The sequence below is a fragment of the Salvelinus alpinus genome, chromosome 38 (assembly GCF_045679555.1).
Source record: "Salvelinus alpinus chromosome 38, SLU_Salpinus.1, whole genome shotgun sequence".
NCBI lineage: Eukaryota > Metazoa > Chordata > Actinopteri > Salmoniformes > Salmonidae > Salvelinus > Salvelinus alpinus.
The window spans coordinates 8,667,607-8,689,127 of NC_092123.1; the positions used below are offsets into that span (position 1 = coordinate 8,667,607).

Here is a 21,521-nt window from a genome sequence, read left to right on the forward strand (position 1 = left end):
GGGCTAACCTTGGGGGATGTGGAGAGAAGCCCCACGGCTCTGTCTCCTACATTGAGATTTATGCTAATGTCTTCTAATACAGCAGTAAACAAACAGCGATCCCAAACCACTCGGGGACATGCTGGAACATGATATATAGGCTGTATACGAGGCAAGGAGAAGGTCAGGAACAGGGCAAAGCGGAAAGACTTCAAGTTGACTTTGAAAAAGTGAGCCATAATCACAGGTTCTTGCAAGGAGATGAGGTGACTTTCCATGTGCTTTAGTAAAACGAATTAGTTCACTGTACATAACTTTACCTTGACTTCCCAGCGAGTGTAGGGTTTGTCATCCACCATAAAGTCTACAGCGTTGATAGTCATCATGCTGTTCAGTGAGGGGACGGAACAAAGCCTTGGAGCTCAGGAAGGTAGCTCTGGTCCTCTGCTTCTCTCCTGGAACCCGTTCGTCATTCAGGTTCTAGAGGAGATAGTTAGATAGATAGATAGATAGATAGATAGATAGATAGATAGATAGATAGATAGATCACCATCAGAGCATGTGAATACTGTGTGGCTAACGTGTAATTACAATGTTGATAGTGACTGAACCCCAGTCCTGTAGAGCGGTAGTTTGTTAGACCAGCACACTATCACAGTTTATTGTGAAATAGACACAAATTACTCCTTCGAAATTTGTGACAGGCACACGGAAACGTGTTTCAAGTGTATTACACAATTTTCATCACAACGCATTTCGTGTGTATTACACAATTTTCTTTCTTCATAACGCATTGGTGTACATTAAACAAATAAAAAATTTGGTGTGGCTAATGTTAGGTAGTCTAGATTAGGGGTTAAGGGTTAGGGGTTAAGGTTAGGTTTAGGTTTAGGGGGTAAGGTTAGTTAACATGCTAAGTAGTTAACAGGTTAGGTTTAGGAGTCAGGATAAAGGGTTAAGGTTAGGGGAAGGGTTAGCTAACATACTAAGTAGTTGCAAAGTAGCTCAAAAGTAGTAAGTAGTTGCAAAAATGCTAACGTGCTAAATGCTAAAGTTTTCCGCGATCAGATTTGAACACACAATCTTTGGGTTGCGAGACATTCACGTTATATGCCAACCCATCCTCCCTGACCAACCTCCCTCCTATTGTTTCTGTTTTAAGTAACCTACTGTCTTTATCTGTGATTGGAATGCACTGTATACAAAATCGTATACTGCACAGGAAAAAATATACTTTTGGAGATTGGAGTCCTGTTGTGAACTAGCAGTTTCCCAGTCGGTCTGAGTGATGATTATAAGGCCTACTGCAATGAGCCCTCCTCCTATGATCGGAAAAGGGAATCTAGAGCATCATAGTTTTGTTGAACCCTTTCAATTAAAAAATACTGGTTTGGATCCTCAGAGAGATTTCAGCATCTTGTCTGTTTTTTTCTGTGTTCCCCACTCTGTTTATTAATACGGCAATACTTTGGGGTATGTCCTTGTATGACCGTGACCATTGTCTGAGTTATTTCTCTCACCACCAGTCGTGTGAGGTGGCAGCCCAGGCTGGGAGAGTCGATGAAGCCGAGGCCGAAGACCCGGACGCTGCGACAGTCGAACGCTCTGATGTCACACAGACCACTGTCCTCCAGGTCTGTCAACTCCACAGGCTGACCTGAGGATGGACGAGAGAGGGATGAGAGGGGAGAGGAGAAGAGCGATAGATCATCAGACAGGAGGAAAGGAGGAGTGGAATATGTTTAAGCGAGGAAGCTCCAAATAGAAAGAGTCAATATGCAAGTCTAGCGCAATACAAGCCCACTCGCTGACAAACCAAAATGGAAGATTCACCAATTCAAGGGTACTCATGTATACATAACGTATGACGTGACAAAATGGCACGTTGTCCTTGACTACAACACAGTTAGTAAATTCACAGAGACGGTCGCAATAAATACATCAACAGCCAGACACAAAGTCATAGCATTGGGAGGTCATGTTCAAGTACATTGTCATGAAGCAGCAAACTGTTTCATAATACCTGACAGAATGAGTTTAACATTTGGAAAGAGTCACTTTGACTCTGTCTGCATAAAGTACAGTACTAGTATGTCTGCCTCCTTTGATTCTAGTTCGATTCTACGTTCTACAGAAAACAATGCCATAAGTGATATTAAACTCAGTGGCATTTGCTTGAATAAGGTAAGACGCTGTCCCCAAAGCATAACAACAATCAATCAACACAAAAAAGGAGACAATCCCCCTTCAATGTCCCCTCCCTGATCTGTGCTGTGGCCCAGGGGGAGACTTGATGCTCGCCTGTGATCAGTTGAGCTATTAGCTGGATTTATTGGCGTGCCCTGCCGTGTTCCGCAAGGACCCTGATCCCAGATCAGCTACTATAAATCACACAACACACAGAGAGAGGTCACGGATGGATGCCCGGACTTCTTCCTGGTAATAAACCGCATCCTACTATCTCCCATCTCTCAATCAGGGTCTGTGTTCACAAAGCATACCAGAGGCAGGAGTACTGATCTAGGGCCAGTTTTGTCTTTTGGATTATAATTATATGGACCATAGGGACCTGATCCTAAATCAGCACGCCTTTGTGGATGTGGATTAGGATTACTCACTGTATCCAACATTAAAAATAACTTGAGAGTACAGTCGTCTAATGTTGTAGACTTAACAACAAAATGACCAATAAGCTGATGAAATCCAATTTTAAGATATGCTGTTTAGACACCAAATTATGCCCAACCTCTGAGCAGCTTGCAAGTGAACACTCACTGATAGCCAGACTGCAGTCGTAGAAGCTGGGGCCAGGATAGCATTGACAACCCCACTCAGTGCACTGGCCGTTCCCATTAAAGAAGTTGGGGCAGCGCAGTGCGGTGAGTACCGTCCCAATGATCCCCTCAACCCCCTCCATCCCAGCCCTGGACTCCCCCAGCTCCAGAACCCTCTGGGTCCGGTTCTCCAATAGCCTCCTCTCACACTCGTTCTCCAGGTAGTGCACCAGAGCCTCCTCCCAGGCCTGGTCATCCTATAACATCAAGTTCAAGAAAGTTCAAGTTTAACTGCACTCACATTGCAGTCAATGGAAATCCATGAGCATACTGTACAACTGGCTTGACAAAACGGCAGACAAGACCTATACGAACAAGTTACAAAATCAACAACGGTAGTGTCCGAAACGGCACCATATTTCCTAGCCCTATGGGCTCTGGTCAAAAGTAGTGAACTATATAGGGAATAGGGCGTCATTTCAGACGCAGCCACAGACAGAAATACCTTGAGCTGCAGGTCCAGCATGCACAGGTCCACTGCCTCATCCAGTCTCCGGCCCAGCAGCCCTCTACACACTGTCCCCACCGTGGAGTTCCCCAGGGCTAGCTGGCACACCTCCGGGGCCTTGACCGAGGAAAGCCCACTTGGCGTGGGCCACACAGGCTGGGCCGCTGGTCGCTCTGCAGACAGGTGGTGGTCCTCAGGGAAGAAATAGGCTAAACCTGCCTCTTTGTCTTGGGCCTGTTGTCGTCTACGGCAACCAGGAAGTCTCTTCCTGGTTGTCATCTACGGCAACCAGGAAGTCTCTTCTGAGCTCCCTGTCAATCTCTCTCTCACTCTTATCCCCGTGGTCCCCAAACCCACCATAGTCCACCATCTGGGAACTAAGCTGTTTGTGTATCTCCATAGGTAGACCTGGGACGTTCAGGATGGACACTCCCTGGTGGTCACTTTGTTCTGGCTCAGCGCTCCTAATGTACTCAGAGGTAGTGTCCACCCAGGGGAAGACAGAGGTGTCATCCACGTTGTCGTGAGACTGGCACTGGTGCTGGGGCGACGAGGGGTTAAAGTTATAGTGGCCATCGCCGGTGTGGCCCGTGGCGAAATGCAGAGACATGCTGTAGCCCTCCTGACACCGACAGAAAGGCCGTAGTTCCTCCACCTCCATTACAGGGGGCATGGTGTCAAATAAGCTCTCCCCCGCGGCTAGCCTGACACAAAAAAGAAACAGAGGGATATGGATCAGACAACGACCTATCTCATCAGACTCTGAATTAGAGTAAGCCTTGGGGATAACACAGGATTTGATGAAGGATTTCTTTTCTCATGCCAGCTAAAATAGAAAAGGTAACCCAAGGTTATTACGGAACAACAATTCACTTACAAACTAAATGACCAAAAGGAAAGGGGTGGGGGGGATGTACACTGAACAGTTAGAAGCTCAGGGGACCCCTCTCAGATCTATATAGAATCATTAATAGTTACCTCCATTCCTGCACAAAGCGTTCTTGTTCAGTGCTCCCATAGGTGGTCCCATCAGGTCCATGGAAGTCATTGTCACCGTTCCAGTCGAACGTCCCACAGAGTCCCGTAGTACTGCTGTAGTCCACACTGGGAGCTCTGATTGACAGGCTCATCCCCCAATCACTGACGTCCGCCCTCTCAAAGGCCCCAGATGGAAAGATCAACTACAAAAAGAATAAAAAGGGATAATAGCATCTGCTAAATGGAATATATTATTAAATATTATAAAAGTAAGAGTTAACCTTTATTTCACCCGGACGCCAATTCTAACAGATCTTAATGCAAAGTGCATATTACAGAAAAGAGTTCCCTCATAGTTTTCTTGTGCGGATCAGTGTAGTACATAGAGGAACCCATCGAAACAACAACATCAATCTCCAAATATTTCTATCTGGAGAACTAGTGTTGGACATTACATTACATCCATCGTAAAGTGTTGCAGATTGCCCCTAGCAGAAAGGTGTTTTTCCATGACTGTAAAAGTCGTTTCATTCAATATTGGGCTCAGTGGGCTCACAAACTCACACATCCCCAAACCTGTCTAGACAGTAAGGGAGGAAACAGCCCATAAAAGTGGTGGTAATGACTTTATTAAAAAGCATGAGCTGACGCATACCCAAAAATGCTTGTAGAGGTGCTGACTACCCGAGAAAAAACTGTACAAAAAGAAAGTCACACAAGCTATATATGCTCCCAACAATTGAATGGGTAAACCTACTTGGTAAAAGTAATCACTTTAAATGAACCAATACCTACTGTGATTTTCTTCCCCTGGTGAGATTCATGGATCTTGATCCGATACTGACTAGAGCCGCTGGTCAAATCAAATCAAATTTTTATTAGTCACATACACATGGTTAGCAGATGTTAATGCGAGTGTAGCGAAATGCTTGTGCTTCTAGTTCCGACAATGGAGTAATAACAACAAGTAATCTAACCTAACAATTCCACAACTACTACCTTATACACACAAGTGTAAAGGGATAAAGAATATGTACATAAAGATATATGAATGAGTGATGGTACAGAACGGCATAGGCAAGATGCAGTAGATGGTATAGAGTACGGTATATACATATGAGATGAGTACTGTAGGGTATGTAAACATAGAGTGGCATAGTTTAAAGTGGCTAGTGGTACATGTATTACATAAAGATGGCAAGATGCAGTAGATGATATAGAGTACAGTATATACATATACATATGAGATGGGTAATGTAGGGTATGTAAACATTATATTAAGTGGCATTGTTTAAAGTGGCTAGTGGTACATTTTTACATAATTTCCATCAATTCCCATTTTTAAAGTGGCTGGAGTTGAGTCAGTATGTTGGCAGCGGCCGCTAAATGTTAGTGGTGGCTGTTTAACAGTCTGATGGCCTTGAGATAGAAGCTGTTTTTCAGTCTCTCGGTCCCTGCTTTGATGCACCTGTACTGACCTCGCCTTCTGGATGATAGCGGGGTGAACAGGCAGTGGCTTGGGTGGTTGTTGTCCTTGATGATCTTTATGGCCTTCCTGTGACATCGGGTGGTGTAGGTGTCCTGGAGGGCAGGTAGTTTGCCCCCGGTGATGCGTTCTGCAGACCTCACTACCCTCTGGAGAGCCTTACGGTTGTGGGCGGAGCAGTTGCCGTACCAGGCGGTGATACAGCCCGACAGGATGCTCTCGATTGTGCATCTGTAGAAGTTTGTGAGTGCTTTTGGTGACAAGCCGAATTTCTTCAGCCTCCTGAGGTTGAAGAGGCGCTGCTGCGCCTTCTTCACAACGCTGTCTGTGGGTGGACCAATTCAGTTTGTCCGTGATGTGTACACCGAGGAACTTAACACTTCTCCACTACTGACCCGTCGATGTGGATAGGGGGGTGCTCCCTCTGCTGTTTCCTGAAGTCCACAATCATCTCCTTTGTTTTGTTGACGTTGAGTGTGAGGTTATTTTCCTGACACCACACTCCGAGGGCCCTCACCTCCTCCCTGTAGGCAGTCTCATCGTTGTTGGTAATCAAGCCTACCACTGTAGTGTCATCCGCAAACTTGATGATTGAGTTGGAGGCGTGCATGGCCACGCAGTCGTGGGTGAACAGGGAGTACAGGAGAGGGCTCAGAACGCACCCTTGTGGGGCCCCAGTGTTGAGGATCAGCGGGGTGGAGATGTTGTTACCTACCCTCACCACCTGGGGGCGGCCCGTCAGGAAGTCCAGGACCCAGTTGCACAGGGCGGGGTCGAGACCCAGGGTCTCGAGCTTGATGACGAGTTTGGAGGGTACTATGGTGTTAAATGCTGAGCTGTAGTCGATGAACAGCATTCTCACATAGGTATTCCTCTTGTCCAGATGGGTTAGGGCAGTGTGGTTGCGATTGCGTCGTCTGTGGACCTATTGGGTCGGTAAGCAAATTGGAGTGGGTCTAGGGTGTCCGGTAGGGTGGAGGTGATATGGTCCTTGACTAGTCTCTCAAAGCACTTCATGATGACGGAAGTGAGTGCTACGGGGCGGTAGTCGTTTAGCTCAGTTACCTTAGCTTTCTTGGGAACAGGAACAATGGTGGCCCTCTTGAAGCATGTGGGAACAGCAGACTGGGATAAGGATTGATTGAATATGTCCGTAAACACACCAGCCAGCTGGTCTGCGCATGCTCTGAGGACGCGGCTGGGAATGCCGTCTGGGCCTGCAGCCTTGCGAGGGTTAACACGTTTAAATGTTTTACTCACCTCGGCTGCAGTGAAGGAGAGCCCGCAGGTTTTGGTAGCGGGCCGTGTCAGTGGCACTGTATTGTCCTCAAAGCGGGCAAAAAAGTTATTTAGCCTGTCTGGGAGCAAGACATCCTGGTCCGCGACGGGGCTGGTTTTCTTTTTGTAATCCGTGATAGACTGTAGACCCTGCCACATACCTCTTGTGTCTGAGCTGTTGAATTGCAACTCTATTTTGTCTCTGTACTGGGACTTAGCCTGTTTGATTGCCTTGCGGAGAGAATAGCTACACTGTTTGTATTCGGTCATGTTTCCGGTCACCTTGCCCTGGTTAAAAGCAGTGGTTCGCGCTTTCAGTTTCACGCGAATGCTGCCGTCAATCCACGGTTTCTGGTTTGGGAATGTTTTAATCGTTGCTGTGGGTACGACTTCGTCAATGCACTTCCTAATGAACTCGCTCACCGAATCAGCATATTCTTCAATGTTGTTGTTGGACGCAATGCGGAACATATTCCAATCCGCGTGATCGAAGCAGTCTTGAAGCGTGGAATCAGATTGGTCGGACCAGCGTTGAACAGACCTGAGCGCGGGAGCTTGTTGTTTTAGTTTCTGTTTGTAGGCTGGAATCAACAAAATGGAGTCGTGGTCAGCTTTTCCGAAAGGAGGGCGGGGGAGGGCCTTATATGCGTCGCGGAAGTTAGTATAACAATGATCCAGGGTTTTACCAGCCCTGGTAGCACAATCGATATGCTGATAGAATTTAGGGAGTTTTGTTTTTAGATTAGCCTTGTTAAAATCCCCAGCTACGATGAATGCAGCCTCAGGGTGTGTGGTTTCCAGTTTACAAAGAGTCAGATAAAGTTCGTTCAGGGCCATCGATGTGTCTGCTTGGGGGGGAATATATACGGCTGTGATTATGATCGAAGAGAATTCCCTTGGTAGATAATGCGGTCGACATTTGATTGTGAGGAGTTCTAGATCAGGTGAACAGAATGACTTGAGTTCCTGTGTGTTGTTATGATGATCACACCACGTCTCGTTAATCATAAGGCATACCCCCCCGCCCCTCTTCTTACCAGAAAGATGTTTGTTTCTGTCGGCGCGATGCGTGAAGAAACCAGCTGGCTGCACCGACTCCGTTAGCGTCTCTTGAGTTAGCCATGTTTCCGTGAAGCAGAGCACGTTGCAATCCCTGATGTCTCTCTGGAATGTTACCCGTGCTCGGATTTCATCAACCTTATTGTCAAGAGACTGGACATTGGCGAGTAGTATGCTAGGGAGTGGAGCGCGATGTGCCCGTCTCCGAAGCCTGACCAGGAGACCGCTACGTTTGCCCCTTTTACGGCGTCGCGTAGGGTCGCCGGCTGGGATCAGATCCATTGTATTGGGTGGAAGGCAAAACACTGGATCCGTTTCGGGAAAGTCATATTCCTGGTAGGAACGATGGTGAGTTGACGTTAATCGTATATTCAGTAGTTCCTCCCGACTGTATGTAATGAAACCTAAGATCACCTGGGGTACCGATGTAAGAAATAACACATAAAAAAACAAAATACTGCATATTTTCCAAGGAACGCGAAGCGAGGCGGCCATCTCGGTCGGCGCCGGAAGTCAGTGGTCCCTCTGGACCCTCTGTTATATCCTCCCAGGTTCTTCAGAGAGAGCTGGGGCCTGGTCTCCTGAGGCTGACCGTTACACATGTCCAGCATGACCACCTTAAGGAACACAAAATAAAAATAGGTAATTGACTGTATTGTGTTATCCTTATAGTTTTCTACTGTTTTTACAAGCTGTATATGTATATATGCATTTCTTTAACCCTAAAAGCGGCAACTTATTTTTAGCATGTATTTACCGCAAATTGGTAATGATTGCAAAGAGACACTGTCTGTCAAGCAGTACCACTTTCTATTTTATTAACCTTTCGTAACAAGTAAATGGTTTAAATTCTCCACAATAAGCATATATCAAAAAAATGGTCATACATTTACAGTCAAATATAATATTTCAAAATATAAGCCTTTGTATGTTTTAAGAGATATTTGGATCAATTTCATCCATTGCCACTTGTTATGAACATTTGTTTGTTATTCATTCAAAGTGTTATGTTTCTGTGGTACTCAAAGGCTGACAAATTGGCGATTGAGCCACCAATATGGGTGATATAGGCGATATGGGCGCCGGTACCATCAGACTTTTATCTCTATGGGCTATCAACTCAGTTCAATTTGCATATCAAAGATGAGACTCAAATCGGTATAGAGATATTGAATGAAAGCTAATTTATGTTTTATTTATGCTGGCTGCCAAACTCTCCCGAGATCCAAATCAGGGGTGGCTCCATATCTATATCTTTTCGGGGTACATACACCTACCTCCGTGCCAAATTTGGTGCTTTTAGTTTATTATTGAGTCGACATTTACATTTGATTTTGTAAATAGGGATCTTTTAGCCTATAGTTTGTTAAAGGCAGAGGTTGATGGGAAATTTTATCAAGCAGTCCAGTCTCTTTACAAAGTGCCAATTGCTTGTGTGCGTGTTTGTCACGATCGTCTTGATAAGAGAGAGAGGACCAAAACGCAGCGTGTGAAAAATAAGACATCTTCTTTTTATTATAAGAAGGAAAACGAAACAAAACAACAAACAGACGAACGTGAAGCTATGAAAGAACTAGTGCACACATGCAACATAGAACATAGACAATTACCCACTAACACCTAAAGCCTATGGCTGCCTTAAATATGGCTCCCAATCAGAGACAACAATAAACAGCTGTCTCTGATTGAGAACCAAATCAGGCAACCATAGACTTTCCTAAACACCTACACTGAACACAACCCCATACATACTAAAAACCCCTTAAACAATACACACACCCTAAACTAGACAAAACACACAAAGACAACCCATCCCAACTCACGCCCTGACCAACTAAATAAATAAAAGAAAAAGGAACAATAGGTCAGGAACGTGACATAACCCCCCCCTTAAGGTGAAAACTCCGGGCGCACCAGCATAAAGTCTAGGGGAGGGTCTGGGTGGGCGTCTGTCCACGGTGGCGGCTCTGGCACTGGTCGTGGTCCCCACCCCACGATAGTCACTACCCACTTTCGTAGCCTCCTCCAAATGGCCACCCTCCAAATTAACCCCACCGGACTAAGGGGCAGTACCGGACTAAGGGGCAGTACCGGACTGAGGGGCAGCACCGGACTGAGGGGCAGCACCGGACTGAGGGGCAGCACCGGACTGAGGGGCAGCTCCGGACTGAGGGGCAGCTCCGGACTGAGGGGCAGCTCCGGACTGAGGGGCAGCTCCGGACTGAGGGGCAGCTCCGGACAGGATGGCGGATCCTGGCTGGCTGGCTCTGGCGGATCCTGGCTGGCTGGCGGATCCTGGCTGGCTGGCTCTGGCGGATCCTGGCTGGACGGCTCTGGCGGATCCTGGCTGGACGGTTCTGGCGGATCCTGGCTGGACGGCTCTGGCGGATCCTGGCTGGACGGCTCTGGCGGATCCTGGCTGGATGGCTCTGGCGGATCCTGGCTGGACTGCTCATGGCTGGCTGACGGATCTGGCTGCTCATGGCTGGCTGACGGATCTGGCTGCTCATGGCTGGCTGACGGATCTGGCTGCTCATGGCTGGCTGACGGATCTGGCTGCTCATGGCTGGCTGACGGATCTGGCTGCTCATGGCTGGCTGACGGATCTGGCTGCTCATGGCTGGCTGACGGATCTGGCTGCTCATGGCTGGCTGACGGATCTGGCTGCTCATGGCTGGCTGACGGATCTGTCTGCTCATGGCTGGCTGACGGATCTGGCTGCTCATGGCTGGCTGACGGATCTGGCTGCTCATGGCTGGCGGACGGATCTGGCTGCTCATGGCTGGAGGACGGATCTGGCTGCTCATGGCTGGCGGACGGATCTGGCTGCTCATGGCTGGCGGACGGATCTGGCTGATCCTGGCTGGCGGACGGCTCTGGCTGATCCTGTCTGGCGGAAGGCTCTGGCTGATTCTGTCTGGCGGAAGGCTCTGGCTGATCCTGTCTGGCGGAAGGCTCTGGCTGCTCCTGTCTGGCGGAAGGCTCTGGCTGCTCCTGTCTGGCGGACGGCTCTGAAGGCTCATGGCAGACAGGCGGCTTTGCAGGCTCAGTACAGACGGGCGGCTTTGAAGGCTCATGGCAGACGGACAGTTCAGACGGCGTTGGGCAGACGGGCAGTTCAGGCGCCGTTGGGCCGATGGGCAGTTCAGGCGCCGTTGGGCAGACGGGCAGTTCAGGCGCCGTTGGGCAGACGGGCAGTTCAGGCGCCGCTGGGCAGACGGGCAGTTCAGGCCGGCTGAGGCGCACTGTAGGCCTGGTGCGTGGTGCCGGAACTGGTGGTACCTGGCTGGGGACACGCACCTGAAGGCTAGTGCGGGGAGAAGGAACAGGGCATACTTGACTCTGGAGACGCACATTAGGCCTAGTGCGTGGTGCCGGAACTGGTGGTACCGGGCTGGGGACACGCATCTCAGGGCTAGTGCGGGGAGCAGCAACAGGACACACTGGGCTCTCAAAGCGCACTATAGTCCTGGTGCGTGGTACCGGCACAGGTGGTACCGGGCTGAGGGCACGCACCTCAGGGCGAGTGCGGGGAGAAGCAACAGTGCGTACAGGGCTCTGGATACGCACAAGAGGCTTGGTGCGTGGTACCGGAACTGGTGGTACCGGACTGGGGACACGCATCTCAAGGCTAGTGCGGGGAAGAGGAACAGGGCTCTGGAGACGCACAGGAAGCCTGGTGCGTTGTGTAGGCACTGGTGGTACTGGGCTGGGGCGGGGAGGTGGCGCCGGAAATACCGGACCATGCAGGCGTACTGGCTCCCTTGAGCACCGAGCCTGCCCAACCTTACCTGGTTGAATGCTCCCCGTCGCCCGACCAGTGCGGGGAGATGGAATAACCCGCACCGGGCTATGTAGGCGAACCGGGGACACCATGCATAAGGCTGGTGCCATGTATGCCGGCCCGAGGAGACGCACTGGAGACCAGACGCGTTGAGCCGGCTTCATGGCACCTGGCTCAATGCCCAATCTAGCCCTACCAGTGCGGGGAGGTGGAATAACCCGCACCGGGCTATGAACACGTACAGGAGACACCATGCGCTCTACTGCGTAACACGGTCTGCCCGTACTCTCGCTCTCCACGGTAAGTACAGGGAGTATGCGCAGGTCTCCTACCTGACTTCGCCACACTCCCTTTAAGCCCCACCCCCAATAATTTTTTTGGGCTGACTCACAGGCTTCCTACCGAGTCGTTTTGCTGCCTCCATTCGCTGGTATCCCTCCTCGCACTGCGCCAGAGAATCCCAGGCGGGCTCCGGCATTCGCCCTGGGTCGATCGCCCACCTGTCGATCTCCTCCCACGTAGTGTAGTCCAGATTACGCTCCCATTGCCATTCCTCCTTGCGTTGCTCCTGTTGCCGCTGATCACGCTGCTTGATCCTTGTTTGGTGGGTAATTCTGTCACGATCGTCTTGATAAGAGAGAGAGGACCAAAACGCAGCATGTGAAAAATAAGACATCTTCTTTTTATTATAAGAAGGAAAACGAAACAAAACAACAAACAGACGAACGTGAAGCTATGAAAGAACTAGTGCACACATGCAACATAGAACATAGACAATTACCCACAAACACCTAAAGCCTATGGCTGCCTTAAATATGGCTCCCAATCAGAGACAACAATAAACAGCTGTCTCTGATTGAGAACCAAATCAGGCAACCATAGACTTTCCTAAACACCTACACTGAACACAACCCCATACATACTAAAAACCCCTTAAACAATACACACACCCTAAACTAGACAAAACACACAAAGACAACCCACCCCAACTCACGCCCTGACCAACTAAATAAATAAAAGAAAAAGGAACAATAGGTCAGGAACGTGACAGTGTTATTGAATATCGTACAGATTGGTTTCCCACACCCTCGGGTGTAAACAAGGAGACGCCTTATCACCGACTTTGTTTGCTTTGTTTAAAAATGATTTGGCAAAAGAAATTGAACAGTTAAATATTGGAGTAAGATATGATGATGAAATGCTTTAGTATCCTGAACAAGTCGTGCAGAACGTGCTATTATGTGCAGTCAGTAGGTGTGAAAGATGGAGACTCATGATCAACCAGACAAAAACACGGATAATGACTTTTAGAAAACCAGGTACTAAGAGAAGTGTTTTTCAGTTTTGTTTTGGTGAAGATATTGAGTTTACTAGCATTTATAAATATTTGGGTCTTCTTATTGATGAGCATATTACCTTTCTATATGGAACATCTGCCCTGGATGACTCAGGAAGTAGAGCTCAAAGATATTGGTTATGCTAAGTATTCCCAACTGTATCAGGCATGCGTGTGTCCTGTTCTGGACTATTCAGCAGGAGTGTGGGGTGCTACGAGGTATTTAAAAGAAAGAACATGTTCATAACATAACATAACATTACTTTTTAGATGTCCAAAAGTTTGCACCTCTGCTTGCAATAACTAAGGACATGGGCTGGGAACCCTGTGAGGTGAGATGGAAGGCGTGTATGGTGATACTTCGGAATAGACTGTTGGATACGCCAACTGCCAGAAACGTTTTTCAATGGGATCTTTCCATAGGGGGAGCCTGAGCAACTGAAATGTCTGACCTTCTTCAACAGTCTGACTGTGAACGTCTGTATGAAAACCAAATTAAGGGAGACATTAAAAAAACAACTGTTGATGCAATATGAAAACAATTGGGTGGAGAAGACTAATCATAAACCCAAACTGAGAAACTTTTGTTTGATTTAGGGTTCATTCGTGTGTGAGAGATATATTATGTATAACCTACCTAAAAACAAGAGATCACTATGTGCACAGGTAAAATCAGGGATATTGCCTCTGTGTATTGAAATAGGTCAGATCAGGGATATTGCCTCTGCGTATTGAAACAGGAAAGATCAGGGATACTGTCTCTGCGTATTGAAAACAGGTCAGATCAGGGATATTGCCTCTGCGTATTGAAACAGGTAAGATCAGGGATATTGCCTCTGCGTATTGAAACAGGTAAGATCAGGGATATTGCCTCTGCGTATTGAAACAGGTAAGATCAGGGATATTGCCTCTGCGTATTGAAACAGGTCAGATCAGGGATATTGCCTCTGCGTATTGAAACAGGTAAAATCAGTGATATTGCCTCTGCGTACTGAAACAGGTAAGATCAGGGATATTGCCTCTGCGTATTAAAACAGGTAAGATCAGGGATATTGCCTCTGCGTATTGAAACAGGTCAGATCAGGGATATTGCCTCTGCGTATTGAAACAGGTCAGATCAGGGATTTTGCCTCTGCGTATAGAAAACAGGTAAGATCAGGGATATTTCCTCTGCGTATTGAAACAGGTAAGATCAGGGATATTGCCTCTGCGTATTGAAACAGGTAAGATCAGGGATATTGCCTCTGCGTATTGAAACAGGTCAGATCAGGGATATTGCCTCTGCGTATTGAAACAGGTCAGATCAGGGATATTGCCTCTGCGTATTGAAACAGGTCAGATCAGGGATTTTGCCTCTGCGTATTGAAACAGGTCAGATCAGGGATATTGCCTCTGCGTATTGAAACAGGTCAAATCAGTGATATTGCCTCTGCGTACTGAAACAGGTCAGATCAGGGATATTGCCTCTGCGTATTGAAACAGGTAAGATCAGGGATATTGCCTCTGCATATTGAAACAGGCAAGATCAGGGATTTTGCCCCTGCGTATAGAAACAGGTAAGATCAGGGGTATTTCCTCTGCGTATTGAAACAGGTAAGATCAGGGATATTTCCTCTGCGTATTGAAACAGGTAAGATCAGGGATATTGCCTCTGCGTATTGAAACAGGTAAGATCAGGGATATTGCCTCTGCGTATTGAAACAGGTCAGATCAGGGATATTGCCTCTGCGTATTGAAACAGGTAAAATCAGTGATATTGCCTCTGCGTACTGAAACAGGTAAGATCAGGGATATTGCCTCTGCGTATTAAAACAGGTAAGATCAGGGATATTGCCTCTGCGTATTGAAACAGGTAAGATCAGGGATATTGCCTCTGCGTATTGAAACAGGTAAGATCAGGGATATTGCCTCTGCGTATTGAAACAGGTCAGATCTGTGATATTGCCTCTGCGTACTGAAACAGGTCAGATCAGGGATATTGCCTCTGCGTATTGAAACAGGTCAAATCTGTGATATTGCCTCTGCGTACTGAAACAGGTCAGATCAGGGATATTGCCTCTGCGTATTGAAAACATTTTTGACATATTTATCTCTGAGTAGTGGGTGTTTTTTGCAATGTTTTCAAGTACCAGCTTTGACCAAACTCTCACGTAGTGAGCTGTGAGAGGATAGTTAATCATAATAATTACAGTAAAGAACTTAATCAGTTAGCAGGAGGTGGAGTGGTGATTTAAATAGCTCTTCTTGATCATTAAAATCGCCCAAATCAAGTAATGTGGGGGGAAAAAAGTGATGCATAGTAAATGAGATTTTTTTGGGAAACACTGTATTTCAATGTACAGGAAGGTCTAATGGGGGGAAAGAATGGGAATGTGAAATGTGAAGTGGGTACTCGTCTCCAAGTCTGTGTGTAACACTAATATATAATAATAATATAGGCAATTTAGCAGATGCTTTTATCCAAAGTGACGTAAATCGTAAATCCAAAGGGATTTACATATGGGTGGTCCTGGGAATCTAACAAGCGACACGCTTTACCAACTGAGCAACAGAGGACACAGCATGCTAACCACCATGCCCCAGTTACCTACCTGCCATCCAATGTAATGATGTGCGGATCAGTCAGAGAGTAGCAGCTTGCAGTGGGGACATCTTGTACTGTGACCTGTAGGGGTATGAGGAACAAAGCTTAGCGTGACCCACTCTGGTCCTGCTGATTAAAGTGTCGGCAACAGCACAGGGCTTTCGTGTGTGTGTGTGAGTGTGGTGTGTGTCTGTGTGTCTGAAAAACAGGCAAACACTAAACACAGGTGTGGCTAGCCTGATTGCGTGACTGAGTGACGACACAACAAAGGGGAAGTTGGAAGTGTAGGAGGACACAACGTTTTTGCTACATGAGTAATGTTCAGACTTAGTTTAAAGGAAAGAGTGGACGCTCACGTAGAAAAGCAGTGTGAGTGATTTGTCGTTGGTTCATAACAGTCTTCTCTTGAACCATGTAAACACTGTGGTGCTTTGTCATGCAGACAGTTACTGCAGTTCTGTTAGTGTCATAAGCAGCTCTTCTGAGGCTTATATCTACATTATCTCTCTCTCGGATCTTGAGTGGGGTGGAGCGGTAGCCCATCCGGAGGGGTGGTTTCGTAGAGAAGAGAATTAGAATATTCTAAAGTTCTAATTGCATTCTGGTGTTCTAATGTGTTGTAATTATATTTATATGGGTCTCCAGGTCAGACCTTGAGGGGGTGTAGGGGTGTATCCCCTCCAGAGGTGCGTCAGAGTGTGGCGTGGCGCTGAGGAGGCTGGGGCGGTTGCCGTCGCGGGTGAAGTCTGTGACGGCGGTGAGGGTGATACTGGCCCAGGCACACCCCTGGCAGTAGGCTGCAGCTCCACCTGGCAGGTGGACAGGGCCATGTTGAGGGCCTCCACGCTGGGATCCAGGCTGTCTGGAAGGGCAACAGGACACATAACAGTGTCTGCTTAGTACATACCCCCATAGAGCTGCAAGACAAGACACGCCTGCGTATGAAATCAACCCCTAGCCCCTAGATCTGAGAAAGGACTGGATGGGTGTAAACAAACAGGAAGTATTCACATGTTGAGTCTCCTGGTTTTAAACCTCTCTGGCACTAGTACAGTAAGCACTGGCTCACACAGTGGGGCTCCCGAGGGGTCTAAGGCACTGCATCTCAGTGCTAGAGGCGTCACTACAGGCGCACACTTGGCCCAGCGTCGACCGGGTTAGGGTTTGGCCGGGGTAGGCCGTCATTGTAAATAAGAATTTGTTCTTAACTGACTTGCCGAGTTAAATAAAGGTTCAATAAAACAAATAAATACAAATAATGATGGCATGGTCATGGAAATTAGGCTATTCTAATTCTCACCTGAGTCATGGACACTCAGAGTGAGAATGACTCCACATGGTCGGCCGTGCTGTCCCGAAACAGGGGATAGGCACTGTACTGTGGATGGTTACAGCATGCTCCTTACCGTCCTCCGCAATGTGCAGCACATCTGGAAGATGAGAAAGAGAGAGAGAGAGAGAGAGAGAGAGAGAGAGAGAGAGAGAGACAGGTTCCTGGACAGTCGGCTCAATCCTCATTTAATTTACAGCACACGATGCAGTTCAGGAGGCGTTTAATGCTCAACAATGGATTATACACAAACCTGTCAGAATGACGAGGGTTTTAGTCATGATGGTTTACTTTAATTCCAGCGTAGAAGCTCTCACTCTCTTTAGCCAGAGATTGTGTCCGGCTGGAGTTACCCAGGAACGTGGAGACACCGCAGGAGAACTGTGAAATAATCGTATGTTAACAATGACATAAGTAGCCACAAATGAAACGGCATTTTGAATATTTTCCCTTCAAAAAAGCACAAGGCTTAGGGTCGTAAAAATGGTCTTTCTAATTTGTGTTGGCTTGTATGTGTAATTCATCCAAACATTTCACCGAGTCATATGGCGTGTAGGCTACATGAGCAATGTGCTAGGGCTGGAGCCGTGGTGTGTTTAACTCAACCCTCAGTAAAGTAGTGACCCCTGATCTAGCCCAGCTGTGACATCAGCATGTGTGGAACAGATCCAGGCCTGCCTTGTACTGCACAGGTTGTCATGGATATACACTAGTACATTTACATTTAAGTCATTTAGCAGACGCTCTTATCCAGAGCGACTTACAAATTGGTGCATTCACCTTATGATATCCAGTGGAACAACCACTTTACAATAGTGCATCTAACTCTTTTAAGGGTGGGGGGGTTAGAAGGATTACTTTATCCTATCCTAGGTATTCCTTAAAGAGGTGGGGTTTCAGGTGTCTCCGGAAGGTGGTGATTGACTCCGCTGACCTGGCGTCGTGAGGGAGTTTGTTCCACCATTGGGGTGCCAGAGCAGCGAACAGTTTTGACTGGGCTGAGCGGGAACTGTACTTCTAGTACTTGTAGTATCCATCCACACATGGCTTCACATGGCAGGGATGTACGGTCATTTAGCAGACAAACCACTAATACAGTAATTGCTCTCTCAAGTTTCAAGTTTTCTTAGTCGTATACAGGATACACATGGTACACACCGTCCAACCAAATGCTTAATTGCAGGTTTCTTCTAGACAATGCAACAGCATTAAGAAATGAGAAAATATAAGAATACGAACATAAAGTAAATGGCTCAGTAGAAAAGAATAAACATTTTAGCATAAGTATAATACAGGAAGGCACAATTTATAGTCCAATATTTACATGTGTATTGGGGAGGGGTGTATTGGGGGGCAACTGTTTAAATTGTGCAGTATTAACAACAGTCTGGTAGCAGCAGTTGTGATGTGTGTGTAGCATAACAGTTGGAGGTCAGGAGTCTGAACCCTTTGGAGTTGGCACTGATGTGAGGCAAAGGTGAGTGCTTGAAGTGGTCCTATTCAATGTCTTCCTCCTGTGTGTCCAAATTTCTTAAGCCGCCTTAGGAAGTAGAGGCGCTGTTGCACCCCCTGGACAACAGTTGTGACGGTGTTGGTCCATGTGAATTCATCTGTGGTGTGGACACTGAGGAACTTAAAAAGGCTGACTCTCTCTACTGCAGTCCAGTTGATGTGGATTGGGACATGTTCCCTCTGCTTCCTGAAGTCAACAATCAACTCCTTTGTTTTGCTGACGTTGAGGGAGATGTTGTTTTCCTGGCACCACAATGCCAGGTCACTTACCTCCTCCCTAGAGGCTGACTCATCGTTGTTGGTTACAGGCCTACAACCGTGGTGTCATCAGCAAACTTAATGATGGAATTGGGATCATGCAAAGCCATGCAGTCATGGGTGAACAGGGAGTGCAGCAGAGGGCTGAGGACACACCCTTGGGGGGCCCCTGTGTTAAGAGTCAGTGTGGAGGAAGTGTTGTTGCAAATCCTCACAGCCTGTGGCCCTTTAGGAAGTCCAGGATCCAGTTGCAGAGGGTAGTGTCCAGACCAAGTGCTCTGAGCTTGGTGACAAACTTGGAAGGAACAACAGTGTTGAATGCTGAACTGTAGTCAATGAACAGCATTCTCACATACTGTAGGTGTTCCTCTAGTCCAGATGCCTTAGGGCCGTGTGAATAGCGATGGAAATGGCATCTTCCGTGGATCTGTTGGAACACTAGGCAAATTGGAGTGGGTCCAGTGTGCCTGGCATGCTGGCCTTTACGTGGGCCAAGACCTGTCTTTCGAAGCACTTCACGATTACAGGGGTGAGTGTGACAGGGCGATAGTCATTTGGGCGTGTCACCTTGGTTTTCTTGGGCACTGGGACTATGGTGGTCTACTTGAAGCAAGTGGGGACTACAGCCTGGGACAGGGACAGGTTGAAGAAGACTAATATCTAATATCAATGCCTCAATGCCACATACCAATTGCAAAGAAAGCATTTGATGGGAATCATGTGAAAGAGTCCTCCCAGTAATTAAAAGTAAGAAAGACCAACCCTAAACTGAGTCTGATGTATTCCTCTACCCGTCCTGCCCTCCTTTCTCTTCCCTGACAATCTGACACACTTTCTTCTATTCTTTAGTTGAACCCAGTCATAAAGGTCAAGAGGTCAACAGGATCCATCCATTGGTTAAGCCGCCAAAGAGGGTCAACCCCTAATCCCCCATCACACAAACACACGCACGCAAGCTCACACACACAAACAAGCACGTACACACACACACATCCACACGTCTGGTAGGCATTATTACCGTCTCCCCCAGTCTGAAGTGGACTCCGTCCATCTCCACCAATGAGAAGGTCTCCATGATAGAATCTTTCCTGATCTCCACCTTCATATTGGATGCCAGGTGTCGGGCCCAGACCACCAGGTCGCCCAAGGAGAGTCCCGAGGTCTTCACCCCACTGAAGGTGCATCGCAGGTGGACACTGCTGCCCACCAGCTCTGGGGTGATCACAGGCTTGTAGGATAATGCAGGGAGACTTGCTGAGCAAGGGAAAGATGAGGGATGAACAAGAAGTTGATATCAAGGACCAACCAGACATGATTAAATAAAGAATCACAATAAATGTGAATAATATTTCTTTGAGCTTGTTGTAGTTGTTAACCTTTGCATCGCCCATTGACTTCCTTACCCGTGGGGCATAATTTAGGTCCAAATTCTGATATGACTAAAAACAAGAAAAATACAGTTAGACATTTTTTTGTTGTTGATTTCCTTAATTCCACTGTGTACTTGAAGGCTTTAGACAAGAGCGAACGAATAGATCAGCAGACATATCTTAAGGCTAATAACAAATTCCATATTCCAGCGAAGCAGTCACCCATACATCCCATCACACCAAACCGACAGGGATTCTGTAATTCTAATTCACCTTTGGCACAATATCCCATACACCCCTGGGTGGGCTGCAGGTAGTACAGGAGAAACTCCCCACAGTTGCGCACTGAGATGGGGATGCGGAAGAGGCAGCAGTCCTTGGTGCTCCCGTGGAAGAACTGCCAGGTGGCACAGACCGAGAGCTGGAGGACCTCCGCTGGGCGGGGCAACGAGCTATCAGTCAGAGACAGCCACACAGGTGCCTGGGTGCCACATCTGTTCATCTGGAGAGAAGACAATGACCCGTATTCACAAAGCATCTCAGAGTAAGTGCTGATCGAGAATCAGTTTTGCCTTTTAAATTGTAATGGATATGAGGGGGGACTTGATCCTAGATCAGCACACCTACTCTGAGACACTTTGTGAAAAAGCTTCCACCTGTCTTGTTGTTACTCATTATACAGTCTACACTCAACTTTTCACTATCAACAAAAAGCAAAAACTAAACACAGCTGTATTGAATGAGGTCAGTTGTATGGACACATTTACATGGAAATTAATCATGTAATTCATGCCTTGCAGTTTGGATGTTTATAAAGAATAATCCTTATAATTCTCATTATACACCACACTTTAAATATTGGATGCACAACATGTTTCCTCATGAAAACCACTTGATTAAGTACAGTATCTTCAAGTAAATTCAAGAAAATCCCTCCCACTGTGAAGAGTTAATCATAGCTTTGCCTGTATCGATGGTTGTAAATGGTAAATAAAACAGGCCCTAAAATGGAGCCTTGTGGAACCCCTTTACACACTAGGTGCAAGATGGCTAAGGTTTAACAGCTTTAACTTACGTCCACACAGCTGGTGGGCATCTCTGCAGGCTTGTTGTTAATGCTGAAGCGGTACCATCCTGGGGAGAGGGAGTGATCACAGATCAGGTCCTGTATGGCAGTGTTCTGCAGGTCACTGGAGTCAAAGTCCACGCTGCGATACGGGTTCCTCAACATGCGGTAACCTCCCAGGTAGCACTCTGGAGCTGGGGGAGACAGAATGACAAGGTT

At 47.2% G+C, this 21,521-nt stretch overlaps 1 pseudogene; it reads right to left on the reverse strand.

Annotated features, from left to right (window-relative positions):
• The window catches only part of LOC139566231 (von Willebrand factor D and EGF domain-containing protein-like), a 63,460-nt pseudogene that overhangs the window by 31,012 nt on the left and 10,927 nt on the right, over positions 1-21,521 (reverse strand).